This window comes from Bos indicus, chromosome X (assembly GCF_029378745.1).
Source record: "Bos indicus isolate NIAB-ARS_2022 breed Sahiwal x Tharparkar chromosome X, NIAB-ARS_B.indTharparkar_mat_pri_1.0, whole genome shotgun sequence".
Classification (NCBI taxonomy): Eukaryota; Metazoa; Chordata; class Mammalia; order Artiodactyla; family Bovidae; genus Bos; species Bos indicus.
In genome coordinates, this window is record NC_091789.1 from 61,095,145 (window position 1) to 61,118,660 (window position 23,516).

General features: G+C 42.3%; 1 protein-coding gene and 1 non-coding gene across 3 annotated transcripts in view; one reads left to right on the plus strand and one right to left on the minus strand.

Moving 5' to 3' along the window:
* The window catches only part of COL4A6 (collagen type IV alpha 6 chain), a 337,948-nt gene that overhangs the window by 128,853 nt on the left and 185,579 nt on the right, over positions 1-23,516 (minus strand). The window lies entirely within an intron of this gene.
* Positions 7,396-7,502, plus strand: LOC139181783 (U6 spliceosomal RNA). Its single transcript, XR_011565524.1, has one exon. It is a non-coding gene; the product is annotated as a U6 spliceosomal RNA (small nuclear RNA).

Below are 23,516 nucleotides of genomic sequence, written 5' to 3' on the forward strand. Positions count from 1 at the left end.
TCTCACTTCCACTGTATAATCATAAGGGGTTTGATTTAGGTCATACCTGAATGGTCTAGTGGTTTTCCCTACTTTCTTCAATTGAAGTCTGAATTTGGAAATAAGGAGTTCATGATCTAAGTCACAGTCAGCTCCCAGTCATGTTTTTCCTGACTGTATAGAGCTTCTCCATCTTTGGCTGCAAAGAATATAATCAATCTGATTTTGGTGTTGACCATCTGGTGATGTCCATGTGTAGAGTCTTCTCTTGTGTTATTGGAAGAGGGTGTTTGCTATGACCAGTGTGTTCTCTTGGCAAAACTCTATTAGCCTTTGCCCTGCTTCATTCCAAATTCCAAGGCCAAATTTGCCTGTTACCCCAGATGTTTCTTGACTTCCTACTTTTGCAATCCAGTCCCCTATAATGAAAAGGACACCTTTTTTGGGTGTTAGTTCTAGAAAGTCTTGTATGTCTTCATAGAACCGTTCAGCTTCAGCTTCTTCAATGTTACTGGTTGGGGCATAGACTTGGATTACTCTGATATTGAATGGTTTGCCTTGGAAACGAACAGAGATCATTCTGTCATTTTTGAGATTGCATCTAAGTACTGTATTTCAGACTCTTTTGTTGACCGTGATGGCTACTCCATTTCTTCTAAGGGATTCCTACCCACAGTAGTAGAAATAATGGTCATCCGAGTTAAATTCACCCATCCAGTCCATTTTAGTTCGCTGATTCCTAGAATGTCAACGTTCACTCTTGCCATCACTTAATTTATCATATTTCTATACAACTGCCCACTCTTCATCAAACCTAGCCTAAAACACAAGTGTAACTGCTTCTTGTTGTCTCCAGTTCCCTCTAAAAGTTCTCATATCATGTAAAACTTAAAGTAATTTGTATGCTTTTCCCCTGCTTCTCTGTCTCTCTCTCAGTGTAATTTAGACCCTGCCAAGGACACTAAGAGGATGAAGGAAAACTTTTTCTCCCCTACAAGAGCCAGTCATGGATGGGTAAGTTAAACTGATCTTTTTGCTCCTACTAATTCACAGTGAGGGCCGTCAAAGGCCTCTCACTTGAAACACAACTTTGTCTTTACAATGACTCTATCTCTTAAAAGCATCAATTACCCTAATTTTCATTTGATTATCTAAATAAAAATTTTAAAAATGATCCTCATAAACTTTTCTTAATGGAAGTAGAAAATATTGGAATCTACATTTTATAAACATCCAGATACACACAGTAGCTCTTTGTGTAAAAAAATGAGTCAGCCACTGCAGCCAATGTTTACATAGTTCAGGAAGACCGATAAGACCAAAATAACCATAATAAATGATAGATTCTAGTGGGTAAACAAGGTTTGAGAAACAGAAGTGGTTCTGCCACCTAACATCAAGTCAAAGCAATAGACTAAGTCAGGGACAAAATCCATAGCAAAAGAGAAATGAAATCTACCTGATGAATTTCCCAAATGAGGTTCCTGCATCCTACTTCTTAAAGCAGCTATTCTTAGGGTGTTAGCTACACATTAGAACCATCCAAGTTCTACTCTAGAGAGTCTGATTTAATTGATCTGGAGTTAGACTCAAGAACTGGTGTCTCTAGGGTTTCCAAGGTGGCTCAGTGGTAAAGAATCTGCCTGCCACGCAGGAGACCCAGGTTCGATCTCTGAGTGGTGGAGATCCCCTGGAAGAGGGCATGGCCACCTACTCCAGTATTCTTGCCTGGAGAATCCTATGGACAGAGGAGTCTGGTGGGCTACAGTCCAGAGGGAGGCAAAGAGTCAGACATGACTTAGTGACTAAACAACAACAACAGTAACAACTGTTCTTATTCTCAAGTTTCCCAGGAAATGCTGATGCGCAGTCAGGGTTGAAAGCCACTGCCCTAGAGTGCATGGTTCTCCTCAGAGCTGTCATTTATTTGAGGCATTAAGAAGAGCATGCGAAGGAGACACAGACATCAAGAACAGACTTTTGGACTCAGTGGGAGAAGGAAAGGGTGGGGTGATTTGAGAGAATAGCATTGAAACATATACATTACCATATGTAAAAATATATAGCCAGTGGGAGTTTGATATATGACTCAGGGCACCCAAAACCAGTGCTCTGTGACAACCTGGAGGCATGAGGTGGGGTGGAGGTGGGAGGGGAGTTCAGAATGGAGGGGGACACATGTATATGTATGGCTGATTCATATTGATGTATGGTAAAAACCATCACAATATTATAAAGTAATTATCCTCCAATTAAAATCAATAAGTAATAGTAAATAAAAGAAGAGCTTAGGACAGTGGGTTCCAAACCTGGCTGCATATCAGCTTCCTACCGTGAAGTTTTTAAAAATACAAATTCTTGAGACCTATCCCCGTACTTCCACATTCAAAGTCTGAGGATTTGGTCCCAGGGACCTCCAGTTTAACAAGTTATTCAGACAATTCTCACGCAACCAGCCTGGCATGTCCTTGTTGGAGAAAGTACACTTGAGAACTACTGAGTTAGGTCTTCTGTATATCTGTGATGGTACAGAGCAGTGGTCCTCAACCTTGGATGCTTGGACAGCTGAATCTTACCTCCAGAGAAATCTAATTTAATTAATCTGGGGTGGACTCCAGGTGCCAGTATTTTTTAAAAAGCTTCCTGTGATTTGTGTACAATCAGGTTAAGGAGCTAATAGCCCCAAGCAAGAGCTCCAAGCCAAAAAAGTAGATCATTTGCTGGCAAACTTTAATGTTCGTGGCAGACATCACTAATCAATTCTGGCACTCTTTCCTGCAGAACCCAACAGTGGCCACATAATTCTATTCACTATATTGTTCTAGGCAGCTACTCTCACACATGGAGTGGGCATGAAACTACTGTTTCCATCTTTACCTTAGATCCTGCCTGGTAGAAATAAAACAACTTATGGAGAACCCTTCAAGCTTCTGCTTCTAGTATCATACTTAAGGGTCCAGATTGCTGTTTACCAGGACATTTTTTTTTAAGTAAGAGAAGGTAGAAGCCAGAGGTGGGTGCAGTAGACAAATCCCTCATCTAGCTACCTCTACTACCAAGTGAAACACATTCAACCTCAGCTTCTGATGTAAGTAGAAAGCCTTCAGCAGAGGAATTTATTGTATTGAGCTCATGGAGGGACTCTGTATGACCTCCTAATATCAAGTGTACAGGAGTTCCCAAGTATAAAGGGAGTTCACTCAGTATTTACCTCAAATCCAAATTAGAGTTCTTGTTTGTATATCCTGATCCACATTCCATAAACATTCTACCCTTTGACGGTTGTCTTATCACAGGACTCATATGCAGCATGCTGAACTTCTGTCCCAGGCTATGGTACATGAGGGCTTCTCTGGTGGCTCAGATGGTAAGGAATCTGCCTGCAATGTGTGAGACCTGAGTTTGATCCCTGGGTTGGGAAGATCCCCTGAAAAAGGACATGACAACCCACTCCAGTGTTCTTGCCTAGAGAATTCCACAGACAGAGGAGCTTTGCAGGCTGCAGTCCATGGGCTCACAAAGAGTCAGACATGACTGAATGACAAACACACTTCATATACTTCATATGGTACGTGAGCCAACTCATTGGAAAAGACCCTGATGCTGGGAAAAATTGAGGGCTGGAGGAGAAGGGGACGACAGAGGATGAGATGGCTGGATGGCATCATTGACTCAATGGACATGAATTTGAGCAAACTACAGGAGATAGTGAAGGACAGAGAAGCCTGGCATGCTGCAGTCCACGGGGTTGCAAAGAGTTGGACACAGCTGAGCGACTGAACAACAACAACAATGGTACATGAGAGAGAGCACTTGAACTTCAGAAATGAAGCTCTTCTCTTGCTGTACTGCTTCCTGGTTTTGGAGGAGAAGAGAGGCCAAGTGGGCCAGAAGTTTCAGCAGTTTCTTCTGTACCTGATAATTAATGTGGTATGTGAGGAGGGCAGAAAGAACATAATTTTTTTTATTCTATAAGTGACTTCCTCTTAAATGCAATACCTAGAACAGTCGAATTCACAGAGTCAGAAAGTATATTGGGAGATGCCAGGGGCCAGGGGTGGGGTGGGGAGGGGGAATAGGCATTTAGTATTTAATGGGGACAGAGTTTCAGTTTAGACAAGTGAAAAACTCAGGAGATGGATGATGGTAAGAGTTGCACAACAATGTGAATGTCCTTAGTGCCACTGAATTGTACAGTTAAATATGGTTAAAAGAGTATGTTTTATATTATGTGACTTTTACCACAATAAAAAATTTAAAAATAAATAAGTAAATAAATGTCTATATTTATGCCATTAAAAAAAAAAAAACGGGGCCTCTTCCTGGACACTCATGTTTTGCACAAATGCAGAACAAAGAACTGTTGGAAGACAGAGCTTTTCCCATTGTTGTTGTTGCTTAGTCACTAAATTGTAAAGCACCTTTAAAGGCAACAGATTGTAACTCTCATTAGGATTGGAGAGGTAGGTGCACACTGAACCTACCAAGGAACCAGAAGTCTACAAATGAGGAAAGCCTTAGGGGAGGCAAGTAGCCTGGAATTAAGGGAAAGAAGAGGGCTTTAGAATTAGAATAATATTGAGCGGCTCTGTGATTTATTATCTGTGTGACTCTAGGCAAAATTACTTAACCTCTCTTAGCCTCAGCTCTCTCATCTGCAAAATGAGGGATTAAATGAATACCTTCCTCATAGACTAGTGGAAAAGATTAAATTACATAATGGTAGCTTTCTATAAGGCCTCTTAGAACATATCAGTGCCTGGCAAACAGTAATTATCATTGAATGGTAGCTAATATTATTATTAGCCTGGCCAATAGGCTTCAGAATGACTTGGGAGGAGCTTTAAAATACAGATTCCTGGGCTACACGCTAGATCTAAAGAATCAGAATTGGGCTTGCCTTTGGGAATTAGCAAATTTGGCAAGCACTCTGGGTGATCCTGCTTCACATTCAGTTTAAGAGTCACCGCTCTATGTTCCCAGGTGGCACTAGTGATAAAGAAACTTCCTGCCAATGCTGGAGATGTAACAGACATGGGTTCAATCCCTGGGTAGGAAAGAGCCCTCAGAGGAGGGCATGGCAACCCACTCCAGTATTCTTGCCTGGAGAATCCCATGGACAGAGGAGCCTGGTGGGCTACAGTCCATAGTGTCACAGAGTTGGAGATCACTGAAGCGACTTAGCACACACAGCATGATCTATCCAATAGGGCCAATTATATCTAGCTTGTTTATCTTACAAAATATCCAATTAATTCATATGGAGAAAATTATGTAGTACTTGAGACAAACAACACTGCAAAATTTCTAAATGGTATTAACCAACACCATTTAAATGATAGGAAAGGAAATGGGAGTGAATTTCAGGATTCCAGGTTCAGGGGGAATCCCCAAACACAGGGCACATTCTCTGCCATCATTTCTTCCTTCATATATAAGTTGCCTAAGACTTAACAAAGGTATGTTTTGACTGGACTCTACAAAGATGCCAACATTGTTTTTAATTAGTATTTGTGTGTGTGTGTGTATACTGTAGGGCTTCTCTGGTGGCTCAGATGGCAAAGAATCCACCTGCAATGCAGGAGACACAGGTTGGGAAAATTCCCTGGAGAAGGGAATGGCAACTCACTCCAGTATTCTTGCTTGGAGAATCCCATGGACAGAGGAGCCTGACAGGCTACAGTCCATGGGGTCTCAAAGAGCCAGACATGACTGAGCAACTAAACAACAACAATCATTATAACTACCATCTAGCAGGAACTGAAAATATCAGAATGGTTGCTGAGGATAGTACTATAAACTGTTTGTGTATTTGCCAAATTAATATGTTGAAACCTACTTCCTCAGTGTGATGGTATTTGGAGGTGGGGCCTTTGGGAGGTGATTTGGGCATGAAGGTGGAGCCCTTATGAGTGGGATTCAGTTCAGTTCAGTTTAGTCGCTCAGTCATTCTGACACTTTGTGACCCCATGGACTGTACAGTCTGTGGAATTCTCCAGGCCACTGGAGTGGGTAGCCTTTCCCTTCTCCAGAGGATCTTCCCAACCCAGGGATCGAACCCAGGTCTCCTGCATTGCAGGTAGATTCTTTTACTAGCTGAGCCATGAGGGAAGCCGTTTATCATCTAAGCCACCAGGAAAGCCCATAGCAGCTTTAAAAGACTAAGACAGATGGTGGGGAAGGGTGGAGAATGGCGCTGGAATGTGGAGAGGAAGACAGGGCCATCAGATCATGATGACTCACAGTGCTATACGATGAAGAGTTTGGACCTTATTCTTAGGATAGTGGGAAACCATTGAAGGGGTGTCCAATAAGGAAGGCAATAAAACACAGATACTACATGTAATAGAGGACAAAATGACCAGTAATTTGGGGCACAAGGGTATGACTCAGAACTGCATACTATAGAGGCAAAGGTGAGCTGCTATGGCTGGGGAGGCTATTGTTGAAAGTAGGCATGAGCTGGACCTTATCTATAGGAGAGACTTGGGGTTCATAAGGTCCCCCATTTTGGATGGAGGAAAACACCTGAATGGAGTGGAAAGCTCACAATGAACATAGTCATGTGGGAAGATGGAGCATGAAGGATTCATCCTCTTTCCTTGGTGGAAATAACTGTTTTGTTGCTGATATTTTTATGTTGGAAGACTGTAACAATAGAATACAGGAAAGTCACTTTGTAGGATGGGTGAATGAGTGAAAGAAGAGATCTTGGACTTCCAAATCCAAAGCAATCTGAAAAAAAGGATTAGAGGAAGAGTGGAGTTTGTAATGGCCCAAAACATTCTGTTTTACAAATGAACAGAAAACTAGGTATTCCTCAGTCAAGAAACAGGAAGCTGTTGAGAACCACCTTCCTGTTAAGTATAGGTTTTGAAATGGGAAGACATAATGAAAATAGCCTGAGAGCTCTACAAAGACAGATCCTTTATTTATGCTGTTCATCGAAGAGGCCTTAGTGGGGACTTCCTTGATGATGTGGTGGCCAAGACTCCTTGTTCCCAATGCAGGGGACCTGGGCTCAATCCCTAGTCAGGGAACTAGATCCCACATGCTGCAACTAAGATCCTGCATGCTTCAGTGAAGACCCAGCATCACCAAATAAATTAAAAAATAATTTTTACAAATGAGGCCTTAGCATTTAGCATGCATGAGTGTGTGCTCAGTCATGTCTGACTTTGCAACCCCATGGACTATAGCCCACCAGGGTCTTCTCTCCATGAGATTCTCCAGGCAAGAATGTTGGAGTGGGTTGCCATGCCCTTCTCCAAGGGATCTTCCCAACCCATGGATCAAACCCATGTCTCCTTCATCTCCAGCATTGCAGGCAGATTCTTTACCACTGAGCCACAGGAAAGCCCAGAATTTAGCATACTGCCTGGCAAATGGTAGGAACTTAGTAAATATGGTGCTTCTGTGCTCACTGCAGTAGTACCTCTACTATATTTGGAGTGATACAGATAAGACTAGCATGGCCTCCAAGCAAGGATGACATGTAAATTTGTGAAGTGTTTAAAAAAAATGGTGCTTCTAAGTCCAGAGCCAGATATTAAGTATAAATTCTGTGTCTATGGTACTTGAAATTATGAAGGGACTAGGTTTCCTATAAGCACAGTTGCAGGACAGGGAGGGGGGGTGGTGGTGGTGGTGGTGGTGATGGTTAGGGGATACAATTTGTTGTTTGTCTTCAACTTAGCTCAATGTCTACAATAGTTTCTTATTACTGCTGTAACAAATTACCACAATCTTGGTAGCTTATCAACACAAGTTTATTATTCTGGGTCAGAAGTCTTGAAAATGTCTCACTGAGCTAAAATCAGTGTTGGCAGAATGGTATTCCTTTCTGGAGGCTCTGGGGTAAAATCCATTCCTTTGCCTTTCTAGATTCTAGATGCTGCCTGCATTCCTTTGTTTATGGCCCCTTCCTTCTATCTTTAAAGCCAGCAACTTGGGTCAAGTCTTTCTTACCTCATATCACTCTGACATTCTCCCTTCAGCCTCCCTCCTTCCACTTGTAAAGACCTTTGTGATTACATCCCAGGGAATCCAGGATAATCTTCCCATCTCAAGGTCAACTGATGAGCAACATTACTACCATCTGCAAGCTTCATTTCCCCCTGGCATATAACATAGCATGTTCACGTGTTCCAGGGATTAGGATGTGGACATCTTTGGGGGGGCATTATTCTGCCTACTACGAACTTGCACCAATAAAGCTGGTAAATGGACTCTACTGAGCTTTCTTTCAAGCCCAGAGCATATAAATTAGTTAACACAATTGTTGTTTAGTCGCTAAGTCGTGTCTGACTCTTTTGCAACCCCATGGAATATAGCGTGCCAGGCTCTGTCCATGGGATTCTCTAGGCAAGAATACTGGAGTGGGTTGACATTTCCTTCTCCAGGGGATCTTCTCAACCCAGGGATCACACCCCATCTCCTGCATTGGCAGGTGGATTCTTCACAACTGAGCCACCCGGGAAGTCCTACTTAACACAATACATTGGCCATATAGTAGAAGCTCCCTTGTATATATAACACTCTCTTGCATAACAAGTACTTGATTGATTAGAGTGAAGAATCATATAAAGTTATACTTATGGTCCTTAAGCACTTTATTTCAACCTAAAACACACAAATGCATATTCATTCAGCCATCTGGTGATGTGACGTAAGCAAGGTGCTTTTTCTGAGCGTGGGTCCTTTGGCTGAAATTTCTGACTCTTTCTTGCATAAACTACATCCCTAATACATCCCATTTGCTTTCCAGCTTCATGGTTTTTTTTCCCCTAACAATAGAGAGGTTTTTAAAAGTAACTTTTCTTTATCAAGTCTTTCCAAAGAACTGAACTTCATTCACGTGGAAACAGTGGCCTTCCTTTTGTATTCATAGTTCATAAATTTACGTTATCTAATTATATTAGCAAGTACAACTGGCAAAAATGGGTTTGGTGACAAAACAACTAAATCTTTTTTTTTTTTTCCAGATCAAGCTAAATATATTTGTGACCTCATATGACAGAAATGATATTTAATTCACTGGCTATAGGGCAGTATGTTCCATGAACGGTGCCAGCTGATAATGAAAACAACTTGGTAAGCATCAACTTGACACATGAGAGCAGAAGTGTATGGGTCGACCGAAGGGTGACTTACTGCCCATAATCTTTCTTTGTGCTCTGAGCATTGGTCAGTATATATTTCAGTAGAAAGGAAAAGCATCAACTCAATCTACCATATTGGTTAAGTAGATGTTAGTGATGGGAGCTTTTACTATATTTAAGAGTTTACTAAAAAAGGGACACTTGGGGGTTCCCTGGTGGTCCACTGGTTAGGACTCTGTGCTTTCAGTACTGAGGGCATAAGTTTAATCCCTGGTCAGGAAACTAAAATCCCACAAACTGTGTGGCATGGCCAAAAAAAGAAAAAGAAGCACTCAAGAGGTATATCACAGTCCCAATGTATTCTTGTACTGAATTCCTTCTTGAAAATGCCCCCATCCAAAATGTGCATCAGCTAGTGTTAACAATGGTTAGTATTTATTTAGTGCTTATAATGGTGCCAAGAGCTTTAGAAACATTATTTAATCCTCATGACAACCATACGAAGTAGGCCGGATTATGCCCATTTTCTAGATGAGATAATTAAGCATTAAGAAATTCACTAAATGTCACACATCAGAAGACATTCAAGCCCAAGTAGTCTGGCTCAAGATCCCACACTTACTAATATTATACTCTGTGGTCAATGATTAGACAAGCCAGTCAGGAAGCATAACATATGGTGCCACCCTACCAGCCACCTCTTGCTTTCTGTTAATATTCCAATGGTGGGCTGTACCAACGAGGGAGGCAAAATATCTATGGCAGGACTTCCCTGGTGGTCCAGTGGTTAAGTATCCATTAGACAATGCAGGAGACACGGGTTTGATCCCTGGTTTGGGAACTAAGATCCCGCATGTTGTGGAGCAACCAAGCCCCTACGCCAGGACTACTGAAGCCCGTGCACCCTAGAGCCCATGCTCCACAACAAAAGAAGCCACCACCATGAGAAGCCTGTATACTGCAACTAGTGTGGTCCCCATTCATCACAACTAGAGAAAAGCCTGCACACAGCAATGAAGACCCAGCACAGCCAATAAATAAAAAATAATTAATTAAAAAATATATCTATGGCAATGCTCCTAACCAGACTTCTTTGCTTCTTTCTCTCTCTAGCACTGACCCAGCAAGATAAACAGGGACCACAAGGGGATATGTACCTAGTTTCTTTATGAGTAGCAGCATTTTTTTTTTTTTCAAACTTGTCCTTATTTACTTCTCTCTGGGTTTAGCTATCATCTCTGAAGGCTCCAGGACAACCATCATTCCCTCTTGGTTCTACCACTATAGAGGCTACTCACTTACCTTCTGCCTCCAGAAATTACTGCAAGTAATCTGTCTTCCAGTCTTCCATGGAAGTATGGGAAAAGAGATCAGGACTCTGCCTCGTTGCTCTGGCTAAGGCATGTTAGCCCTTAGAATCAAAAGAGATTAGACGGAGCCTCACTGAATGGTATAGCCAGACAGCCATATCAACCAGCTGTGGAAGTTAGGCTGCAAATTTTTTAAAAAAATGATAAAAGAGAACCATGCTAAGGAAAAGGAAGAGGCTTTCAGAGACTGGAGTCATGGAGACCTCTGTCTAGAAGGTTCATATAAGGCAAACACATTGCCAGTGCATGTTGGTCAGAAACCCCGAGGAGGAGAATTTGTCAGATGGTACCTTCTACCTTTACTATGCCAGAAGCCATAGTTAGCAGTGCAAGTGTATCAGAAGCCACAGACACAGGGTTGCCATGGAGACTCACACCTGAAAAAATCTTGCAGGCTGTATCAAAGATACCAGCTGACATCTCTTTAGGCTGGCTCTGAGCAGCTCAGATGAAAATTCTACCCAGACCAGATTGGGCAGGATGGGGCAGAGTCACGATTTGAGGGCAACCAAAAACTCTACAAAGGCAGTCAGGTAAGGGCTAGCCTGAACCCGTTAACATCTAAGTGAAGCTCAGAGTTAGTAAAAACCATGTTGACAGATTTCAGATTTCAGACACTTATAATCCTCCCATTCTTCAAAGAACCATGGTATATTGAGGTTTGATGTCACTCTGGTTCAACTAACATGGGATGTTTAGTTTAAAGATCTAATATTTTAAATTAATTTTTAGTATTTTTATTAAAAATGGAGAGATTGGTATGTCTGTTTCAGGGATGGGAGAATTTGTGTCTATGTATTTCAATAGAGGAACTTCATCCATCCTTCACCCCCAAACAGGTCCAAATGGAAGAGTAGATGGTGATGACTGTGAAGGAGGCAAATTCCAGGGGCATAAGAGAGAAGAGAAAATGAGTAGGCCATAAGGATTCCTCCTTGATGAGAAAAGAGCCATGGACCTTTACCTAGCCACATACGTTATGGGATCATGGAATTTAGCTTGCCAAAAAACAGAGAGGATTAGAATTTTCCATGTGACCTTGGGCAAATCATTTCAGTTCTCTGGGTCACTGGTTTCTCATCTATGAAATGAGAGCAGTTATATATGCCCTAGCTACCTGTGAAAAATTGCATTATTGACCCCTAATTCTTTGCCCCTGCCATCTCCCATCCATTGACTCTGGGTTTGATCATGGAACTTGCTTTGGCAAATTGGACAATGTGGAAATAACAGTAAGACAATCATGAGGCCAGGCCTTAAGAGGCATTACGGTTTCTACCCATTCTTGCATTTCTGCTTCACCACGAAAATAACAAGCTCAGGTTAGCCTGCGGTTCTAGGGGGAGGATGAGGAACACGTGAAACACAGCCACTCCCAGCCTAAACCAGGTAACTCCTGGGCTTGCCACAGAGTCATGACTGAGCCCAACTAATACTGGCCTGTGCCCAAGAAAGCTGCAGCCTGGTGAGAAATGTTTTAAGCCACTGGGTTCTGGGATGGTTTGTTACATAGTGACAGTTATTTAATATGTTAACTTGCAGATGTGATATGAGTCTCAAATGTGATAATATATGAGAGTAGAAAATCTCCAAGGTTTACACAAATGCAAGGGACTATTTTAGAGTGGTAGTAGCTTGAAGGGCTGGAATGCTAGGATAAAGTGGAATTTGGTCATGCTCTGTTACTGCAGTTCTTAATTGAAAGGGTCCCCTTTGCCACAAGTAAACGAGGCAGAGCTAAGTCCCAAGGTTCCACCCCAGCGACCTCATCCTGAAGTCGTTGCTGCCCATGAGTCCCTGGTCAGGCAGCTGAGGAAGAACAACAAAGCCTAGAGTAAAAGGAGATAGAAAAAGAATGGCTTAATGAGAAGCCTTGCAGACTTCTTCAGATAGCAGAACAGGATGCCAACAGCTCTTCCATGTGCCTCTTCAAATACTTGCTCTGTTCACTGAATTGGCCATAAAATTCATCGATGTTGGTGGAGTCTTGTGGGCTGTGGCCAGCAGGCTTGCTGGGCAATAATTCTGTCAGCTCTCTATTCCAAGCAACTGTCTCTGAGACTTCCAAAAGTTAAACACAGGAAAACCACACCAGCCACAGGCCTCATTAACCAATAAACCCTTGATGGAAAGCAGGATCTCACACGGTTGTTTCTGGTAAAAAACTCCCCCAAGGGAGGGGGACAGTTGTACTTAAAAATCCCACTGGGCTGACTAAAGATGCTCCCATCCTTCACAATTTACTTCAGAGTTTGGGTCAGGCCAGTATTTCTACCCATAAAATAAATATCAGAAGGGATATTTAGAAGACCTTGGCAAGAAAAGTATAAGTAAATATAAGAGCACAGGCAGGGGTATTTTGAGAAGTAATATTAACTGGGATCAGTGGACTAGAGAGTAAATTATTTACACTCCTAAAGATCCAGGGCAGACTGAGCCATTTAAGGGAAGGAGGAACGACCATCTGCTGCTCCAGCTACAAGTGACTAGCTTACATGTCACAGGCCAAGGCTTGAACCAGAGCCAAAAATATAAATTACAACCAGACACAGCCTTAGAAAGTGCCACCTTGGGGGTCTGTAAAGGGGAAAAAAATTGTGTGCTCTCTTTATTGGCAGCTGGGATTGCTGGTTCTCACCTGATGCAACTGTCCAAAGGGAGCTCTCTCCTTTATAAAGACTGAAAATGCGGATTTTGTCAAACCACTTCATTTCCACCATGTTTCCCTTGTGAAATCAATCTGTCACCCATTCACTCTGATTCAGCGAAAGCGTACAGTCGATGAATTCTCTTAGTATCCAGCTGCCCTCAGGGATACAGGAGAACTTGAAATCTAATTAACCAGTTTGAAAATGAAAGTGAAAGTCACTTAGTCGTGTCTGACTTTGCGACCCCATGGACTATACAGTCTATGAAATTATCCATGCCGGAATACTGGAGTGTGTAGCCTTTCCCTTCTCCAGGGGATCTTCTCAACCCAGGGATCAAACCCAGGTCTCCCACATTGCAGGCAGATTCTTTACCAGCTGAACCAATTAATCAATTTACCCTGCCTTTAACTACAATGCCAAAATAGATACACTTTGACCAAATTCCTTATTACTATCTTGCTAAGCCCAAAGCTTGGCAACCTGCATCCAACAGGTCTTTCCAATTTGCCTTTTATTCAGTTTCATCTCTGGATTTGTCCTGCTTCTCTCCCCTTCCATTGCTCTGCCCTATAAAAGGCTCCATTCCCCATGCTTTGCTTACTGCAACAGCCTGTGAGACCCCTGGCTTTTAAGTTTTCTCTGACTTTTCTTCATGTTGCACTCTGGTCATCTTCCCCAGCTATCATTTTGAAAAATCAGTTCATTCTCCTTTTTTTCACAGAATGAGAATGACTCCCAGTTTCTTACATCATCAGAGCCTCTGTGTGACAACCCTGTTGCTCTAACTTCACTCATTGCATCAACTACCAACTTCAGGCTTATACCTGGAACCCTAATCCCCTTCTTTGAAACTGCTCATAACATTTCCTTTGGTTGGAATGCTCCTTGAGACCTCCTCAACATTCCTGCCACACCATGCATGCATAAGCAGCCTCCAGTTTCTATCTTCCCATGAAAACTGTCCTAATAACACTGTTCAGTTCAGTTCAGTCACTCAGTCATGTCCAACTCTTTGCGACCGCATGGACTGCAGCACACCAAGCTTCCCTGTCCATCATTCCCTGTTCATCAATTCCTGACCCAGGGATTGAACCCATGTCTCTTACATCTCCTGCATTGGCAAGTGGGTTCTTTACCACTAGTGCCACCTGGGAAGCTTTCTAATGGAATGTCTATATATCTATTTCTATTTATCTATATATATGCAAACATATGGGGCTTCCCTGGTGGCTCAGAGGTTAAAGTGTCTGCCTGCAATGCAGGAGACCTGGGTTCGATCCCTGGGTCAGGAAAATCCCCTGAAGAAGGAAATGGCAACCCACTCCAGTATTCTTGCCTGGAGAATCCCATGGATGGAGGAGCCTGGTGGGCTACAGTCTACCGGATTGCAAAGAGTCGGACACGACTGAGCAACTTCACTTTCACTTTCACTTTCTGCAAACATATATGCTATATTAAAACAACACAGGTTAGAGAAGAATATAGTATGTTTAAATCTCAATTTTATGTGTATCTTAGTTTTTATCATTGCATAACAAATTTCCACAAACTTAGCAGTTTAAAACAAAACAAATTTATTAAGTCACAACTTCCATCAGCCAGGCCTCTGAGCATGGTTTAACTGCTGCTAAGAGTCTCTCTTGCGGCTTCCCAGGTGGCACTAGTGGTAAAGAACCTGCCTGATAATGCAGGAGACATAAGAGATGCAGGTTCAATGCCTAGGTCGGGAACATCCCCTGAAGGAGGGCATGGCAACCCACTCTAGTATTCTTGCCTGTAGAATCCCATGGATAGATGAGCCTGGCGGGCTATAGTCCATGGGGTCACAAAGAGTGGGACACGACTGATCTAGCATGCACACATGCACACGGGTCTCTCTTTTAAAATGTAGGTTTTATCATCAGTCAAGGATAGTGAGTGCAACAGATCAGATGACTGCCATTGAAAAGATAATTTGTTACTATAGATCCCAAGAGGAGGGACATAGCACACCACAGAGGGCCACATGAGAAGTGCCAGGATTGGCCAGGTGGCAGAAGAAATGTGGTAAAAGCATGGGCAAGGGCCTTTATTGTAGTTTCTATGAGAACAGCAAGGTAAGGTAGTGTAATCAAGTTTAGGACAGTTAGTTTGAAGAATTTTAGTGGGCTCTGGGCTACTGGAGCTATCACTAGTTGTCTGGTACCTGGCCCTGGGATGATTAGGGCAGAGGAATATTGCCTCTTAGAGGGTAGGCCAAATAGGGAAGTGGTTCAGATACCATCTCTGGATTGGTTGGTTTGCATATGAAAGGCACTCTTCTGGGCCAGTCATTTGCTATCTTTAAGACCTGGGTAGTCCTGAGAGGGCCAGTCTCTCCCTAGACAGCAAGCCCCAAAGGCCAGAGCATCAAGAAAACAGACAAGAAGAAAATATAGTTAGTACACTCACCAGGTTGAAATCACAGCATCAGCAGGGCTCTGACCCAGGCTCACTGCTTATTGGCAGAATTCAGTGCCTTGTGATCTCAAGACTAAGGTCCCAGATTTCTTACTGGCTGACTGTTGGGGAATCACTCTTATCCCCTAGAGGCCGCTCTCAGGTCCCAGCCACATGGCCCTTTCACAATGCAAATATTCTTCTTCCAAGTTGGCTGGAAATTCTTATATAATGTAATGGGATTACAGATGTGACTATCCTAACACCTTTTCCATAAAATATGACTTGATTAAGGGAGTGATAGCACATCATACTCACAGATCTGCCCACACTCAAGAAAAGGGGATTATATACAGCATATAGGCAGGGAACAGCCATCTTAGCATTTTGCCTTCCACAATATGGAATTATGCTTATGTATATATTTGGATGCGATAAAAGTCTGGAAAGATATATCTACATACATGGAGAGAAAGGGGGAGTATATTAACATGAATCATCTCTGCTGAGGTCCTTTGAGGTGGAATTATTTTTTCTCTTTTAGGTATTAATTGTTAGCATATATAGTACTTGGGAATTATGGCTGCCCAGCACTGGAATGAGATACCCCATGTCCAAGGGCAGAGAAGTGCCAGCAAGATGGTAGGTGCTGGAAGGGTAGCTGTGCAGTGCTGGAGTGACTTTAAGAAGATAACCCACGTCCAAGGGCAAAGGAGAAGCCCCAAGAAGATGGTAGGAGGGGCAAAATCTCATTTAGAATCAAACCCCATACCCACCAGAGATGCTCAGATGGCTCAAACAAACCTTGTGCACACCAGGACCCAGAGACCCCACAGAGACTGAGACAGAACTGTGTTTGAATGTCTCCTGTGGACATATGGGTCAGCAGTGGACTGCTGCAGGGGTAGGGGCTCTGGGTGCAGTAGACCTGGGTATGGCATAAGCCCTCTCAGAGGGGGTCACCATTAACCCCACCATAGAGCTGCCAGAACTTATATAGGACTGGGAAACAGACTCCTGGAGGGCACAAACAGAATCCTGTATGTACCAGGACCCAGGAGAAGGGAGCAGTGACCCCACAAGAGACTGACCCAGATTTGCCTGGGAGTGTCCAGGAATCTCTGGTGGAGGCGTGGGTCGGGGGTGGCCTGCTGCAGGGTTGGGGGCACTGAGTGTAGCAGTGCATGCATGGGGCCTTTTGAAGGAGGTCGCCATTATCTTCATTACCTCCACCACAGTTTGGCCCCAGGCAAATAAGAGGGAGGGAACACAGCCCCACCCATCAACAGAAAATTGGATTAAAGATTTACTGAGCATGGCCCTGCCCATCAGAACAAAACCCAGATTCACCCTCAGTCTTTCTCTCCCATCAGGAAGCTTCTGTAAGCCTCCTTTCCTTCTCCATCAGAGGTCAGACAGACTGAAAACCACAATCACAGGAAACTAACCAATCTGATCACATGAACCACAGCCTTGTCTCACTTAATGAAACTATAAGCCATGCCATGCAGGGCCACCTAAGACAGATGGATCATGGTGGAGAGTTCTGACAAAACATGGTCCACTGGAGAAGGGAATGGAAAACCACTTCAGTATTCTTGCCTTGAGAACCCCATGAACAGTATGAGCAGAAAGATAGGACACTGAAAGATGAACTCCCCAGGTTGGTAGGTGCCCAACATGCTAATGGAGATCAATGGAGAAATAACTCCCAAAAGAATGAAAAGACAGAGCCAAAGCAAAAACAACGCCCAGTTGTGGACGTCACTCGTGATGGAAGTAAACTTTAATGCTGTGAAGAGTAATGTTGCATAGAAACCTGGAATGTTAGGTCCATGAATCAAGATAAATTGGAAGTGGGCAAACAGGAGATGGCAAGAATGCACATTGACATTTCAGGAATCAGCAAACTAAAATGGACTGGAATGGGTGGATATAATTCAGATGACCATTATATCTACTACTGTGGGCAAGAATCCCTTAGAAGAAATGGAGCAGCCATCATAGTCAACTAAAGAGTCCAAAATGCAGTACTTGGATGCAATCTCAAAAATGACAGAATGATCTCTGTTCATTTCCAAGGCAAACCATTCAATATCATAGTAATACAAGTCTATGCCCTGACCAGTAATGCTGAACAAGCTGAAGTTGAACTGTTCTATGAAGACCTACAAAATCTTCTAGAACTAACACCCAACAAAGATGTCCTCTTCATTATAGGGGACTGGAATGCAAAGGTAGGAAGTCAAGAAACACCTGGAGTAACAGGCAAATTTGGCCTTGGAGTACAGAATGAAGCAGGACAAAGGTTAGTAGAGTTTTGCCAAGAGAACACACTAGTGATAAAAAAACACTCTCTTCCAACAACACAAGAGAAGACTCTATACATGGACATCACCAGATGGTCAATACCAAAATCAGATTGATTATATTCTTTGCAGCCAAAGATGGAGAAGCTCTACAGTCAGCAAAAACAAGACTAGCTGACTGTGGCTCAGATCATGCACTCCTTATTGCCAAATTCAGACTTAAATTGAACAAAGTAGGGAAAACTACTAGACCATTACAGTAGATGTGAGAAATAGATTCAAGGGATTAGATCTGATAGAGTACCTGAAGAACTATGGACAGAGGTTCATGACATTGTACAGGAGGCAGTGACCAAGACAATCCCCAAGAAAAAGAAATGCAAAAAGGCAAAATAATTGTCTGAGGAAGCCTTCCAAATAGCTGTGAAAAGAAGAGACGTGAAAGGCAAGGGAGAAAAGGAAAGGTACATCCATTTGAATGCAGAGTTCCAAAGAATAACAAGGAGAAAAAAGAAAGCCTTCCTCAGTGATCAATGCAAAGAAATAGAGGAAAACAACAGAATGGGAAAGACTAGAGATCTCTTCAAGAAAATTAGAGATACCAAGGGAACATTTCATGCAAAGATGGGCTCAATAAAGGACTGGAATGGTATGGACCTAACAGAAGCAGAAGATATTAAGAAGAGCTGGCAAGAATACACAGAAAAACTATACAAAAAAGTTGTTCATGACTCAGATAACCATGATGGTGTGATCACTCACCTAGAGCCAGACATCCTGGAATGTGAAGTCAAGTGGGTCTTAGGAAGCATCACTATGAACAAAGCTAGTGGAGGTGATGGAATTCAGTTGAGCTATTTCAAATCCTAAAAGATGATGCCGTGAAAGTGCTGCCCTCAATATGCAGGCAAATTTGGAAAACTCAGCAGTGGTCCCACGACTGGAAAATGTTAGTTTTCATTCCAATTGCAAAGAAGAGCAATGCCGAAGAATGCTCAAACTACCACACATCTGCACTCATCTCACACACTAGCAAAGTAATGCTCAAACTTCTCCAAGCCAGGCTTCAACAGTACATGAACCGTGAACTTCCAGATGTTCAAGCTGGATTTAGAAAAGTCAGAGGAACCAGAGATCAAATTGCCAACATCTGTTGGATCAGTGAAAAAACAAGAGAGTTCCAGAAAAACATCTACTTCTGCTTTATTAACTATGCCAAAGCCTTTGACTGTGTGGATCACAACAAACTGTGGAAAATTCTGAAAGAGATGGGAATACCAGACCACCTGACCTGCCTCCTGAGAAATCTGTATGCAAGTGAGGAGGCCACAGTTAGAACCGGACATGGAACAATAGACTGGTTCCAAATTGGAAAAGGAGTATGTCAAGGCTGTATGTTGTCACCCTGCTTATTTAACTTATATGCAGAGTACATCATGATAAACACTGGGCTGGATGAAGCACAAGCTGGAATCAAGATTGCTGGAAGAATTATCAATAACCTCAGATATGCAGATGATACTACCCTTATGGCAGAAAGCGAAGAAGAATTAAAGAGCCTCTTAAAGAAAGTGAAAGAGGAGAGTGAAGAAGTTGGCTTAAAACTCAACATTCAGAAAACTAAGATCATGGCATCCTGTCCCATCACTTCATGGCAAATAGAAGGGGAAGCAGAAACAATGACAGAGTTTATTTTGGGGGGCTCTAAAATCACTGCAGATGGTGACTGCAGCCGTGAAATTAAAAGACACTTGCTCCTAGGGAGAAAAGTTGTGACCAACCTAGACAGCATATTAAAAAACAGAGACATTACTTTGCCTCAAAGTTCCGTCTAGTCAAGGCTATGTTTTTTCCACTAGTCATATATAGTTGTGAGAGCTGGAGTATCAAGAAAGCTGAGCACCAAAGAACTGATGCTTTTGAACTGTGGTGTTGGAGGAGACTCTTGAGAGTCCCTTGGACTGCAAGGAGATCCAACCCGTCCATCCTAAAGGAGATCAGTCCTGAATATTCATTGGAAGGACTGATGCTGAAGCTGAAACTCTGATACTTTGGCCACCTGATGTGAAGAACTGACTCATTGGCAAAGACCCTGATGCTGGGAAAGATTGAAGGCAGAAGGAGAAGGGGATGACAGAGGATGAGATGGTTGGATGGCATGACCGAGTCAATGGGCGTGAGTATGAGTAAACTCTGGGAGTTGGTGATGGACAGGGAGGCCTGGCATGCTTCAGTCCATTCAGTCACAGAGTCGGACACGACTGAGCGACTGAACTGAACTGAACTGAAATGATAGTACTTTGGAAGCAAGGAAGGAAAAAAGGAAGAAGGAAATAACCCTCAGTTGCTTACTGAAATAAGCATAAATTTATCCTGTCAAGACAGGTTCCCCATATCATAATCGCAATTCTGCTTAAGGAATCATCTTCCAATTCCCCCATCAAATGACCCCATATTTTAGCCAAACTACCCTACCCTGGCCCATATTTTACCTTGTGCTTTTCTACCTGTGTGGTACACTGGTATTATTTCACTGCTTTGTTTCTGTTAAAATCTATCCCTCAAGGCCCATGGCTGTTTTCTCTGCAAACTCACCCTTGACTCTACCAGGCATGAGGTGCTTCCTCTTGATTTTGGAATCCCTGAGCAATAGACTGTAGGGGTTAAGCTCCTAAATTCTAAGGTTATATTGCCTAGATTCTACTCCTGGCTCTTGCTACTTTCTATCCAAGAATTCTGGGGTAAATTGCTTAATCTTTGATAAGTTAGGACCACTGCTCAGAAGAGATAAGGCAAGTAGGAGAAGAGGGGCTTTTTTCCACAATCCAAGGAGAACTAGCAGAGTGGGAACACTGGACTTGAAATATCAAAGTCAGCAACTCAAAGGAAAGCACATATGTCTGCAGAAGGAAATCAACTCTAGGGGTTCAAATGAGTGGAGCTTTGAAGTTCAAGACCAAAATGTAACCTTCACCTTGGAAAATTCCCCAGCCAAAGTCACAGAAACTAAACAGGAAGCAAATGCTCCAGGAAACCACAGGCAATGCCATCAATGATGCTTCCCAGGCTATGTCTCCAAAACAGAGGGTTCTTCCCATTTAGGTCTCTTTGCAGTAATGCATGAGTATGTTAACTGCAAGTGAGGAAATCCCTTCATTGTGATTTTTTTTTTTTTTGAGAATTGATTTCATCCAAGAAAAACAACCATCCTTTTTGACAATTTTCTTCTCTATTTATGCCAGTCCAATTATGAGATGCAAAGCAACACATACTATTTTCCAGACCTGTGCTTTAAAGAAACATAGTATCACACCCTCTATTTAGCTCTCTGTCCTGGCACCGTTGGGCACACTACGATTGCCAATCCCTGCCAGGTTCCCTGAAAAGGGAAGGATGTGCCTTGACTCCAATAAATAATATATGAAATTGGCATCCATCTAGGAAACCAATTTAACTCAGCATGGACTTGGATTCTGGTTCACAAATCCTCATTTTCTTTGCCTATATAATAACTGGGAGCCACATCACTGAAAGATATCACTTTAATTTTTTTAACCATTAAAAATTATTTGTTTTTTATTGAAGGATAATTGCTTTATAGAATTTTGCTGTTTTCTGTCAAACCTCAACATGAATCAGCCATAGGTGTCCATATATCCCCTCCCTCTTGAAACTCCCTCCCATCTCCCTCCCCATCCCACCTCTCTAGGTTGATACAGAGCCCCTGTTTGACTTTCCTGAGCCATACAACGAATTCCCGTTGGCTATATATTTTACATACGGTAATGTAAGTTCCATGTTACTCTTTCCATACATCTCACCCTCTCCTCCCCTCTCCCCATGTCCATAAGTCTATTCTCTATGTCTGTTTCTCCATTGCTGCCCTGCAAATAAATTCTTCAGTACCATTTTTCTAAATTCTGTATATATGTGTTAGAATATGGTATTTATCTTTCTTTTTCTGACTCACTTCACTCTGTATAATAGGTTTTAGGTTCATCCACCTCATTAGAACTGACTCAAATGCATTCCTTTTTATGACTGAGTAATATTCCATTGTCTGTATGTACCACTACTTCTTTATCCATTCATCTGTTGATGGACATCTAGGTTGCTTCCATGTTCTAGCTATTGTAAATAGTGCTGCAATGAACAATGGGATACATGTGTCTCTTTCAATTTTGGTTCCCTCAGGGTATATGCCTAGGAGTGGGATTGCTGGGTCATCTGGTAGTTTTATCCCTAGCTTTTTTAAGGAATCTCCATACCATCTTCCATAGTGGCTGTGTCAATTTACATTCCCACCAACAGTGCCAGAGGGTTCCCTTTTCTGCACACCCTCTCCAGCATTTATTGTTTGTAGACTTTTTGATGAGGGCCATTTTGACCAGTGTGAGGTGATATCTCATTGTGGTTTTGATTTGCATTTCTCTAATAATGAGCAATGTCAAGCATCTTTTCATGTGTTTGTTAGCCATCTGTATGTCTTCTTTGGAGAAATGTCTGTCTAGTACACATAATAGGTGTTCAGCAACACTTGCTATGTACCTGTTGGTTCAAAGAGAATGTTTGCACTGGGGTGTCTTTACCTTAAGATGAACAGTCTCTTTTGTCCAAGCTCTCTGAAGTTTTGGGGGGAAGTGAGCCTCAAATGAGGCTCTCTTTTGAGGGTGTAAGTCTTTCATTCTTATTCTCTTCAGTAGCTGTAACTGACAATTCTGGGATCTGACATCCTTGATTACAGGTAATGGCAGGACGCAGTACTTTATAACTGGAGCACTTTAAAAAGCCCTTAAAATCTGCCATGACAAGGGCATAAAAGTGACAAGAATGTATTAGATATGGGCTCTCAAGAAAAAAGAGGGGAGGAAGGTAGAGCCTCTTTAATAGAGGGTGCTGGGGGAGGAAGATTGTTGGGTACTAATTTACTGTTTGAAAAGATATTCTGGTTATATAAGACAACATCTGAAGAAGAGCCACACTTGAGAAATGTGAACAAGATGAAGAAGCCCAAAATACAGACAGAATTGTAACACATTCAATAGGTTTAGTGTTATATTTATTGATTTGCTAATACTACTCTATTGCCCTGTCTGAATGGTAGAGGAGAGAGAGCTCTTGTGCTTTAGGTTTAATCCACTGAAAAGAAACATACAAAGACCTAAAGCTGAATTGTCCTTTTGTATATTATTGGGTGAAACTCTTAACAAGTTTTTTTTTTTTTTTCAAAGACCACAAAAACCCTCTTTGATTTGCCTCATTTGTGGCAATTCACTATTTGGATCCAAAACACTTCACAGATCTGGAGCTAACCTGTTCAAAGAATGTTTTCCAAATCAATAAAACAGAGCGGTCAGAAAAACAGGTACTCAGCTAGCAAATGTTTGTGATTTATACACTGCTAATAATCATCAACAGTTCAAGTATTCACCCCAATCTTTTGATAGTACAGTCAATGAGGGCTTAGTTAGAATAAGTGGAACAAAGTTCTAGTTTTTAGAGCTCATAAAACATCAAGCTTCAAATACACCTCCAAGCCTAACAAAGGCTTCCTTTTCACCTTCACCTGGAAAACAACTTAACCTGTTAGTATCCATTTCTTGGGTGAAAACACACACCCAGTCTCATGAGTTATCCCCTTTACATTAGCTCTCCATCTCTACCCTTCATTTTATTCAAATATGAAGG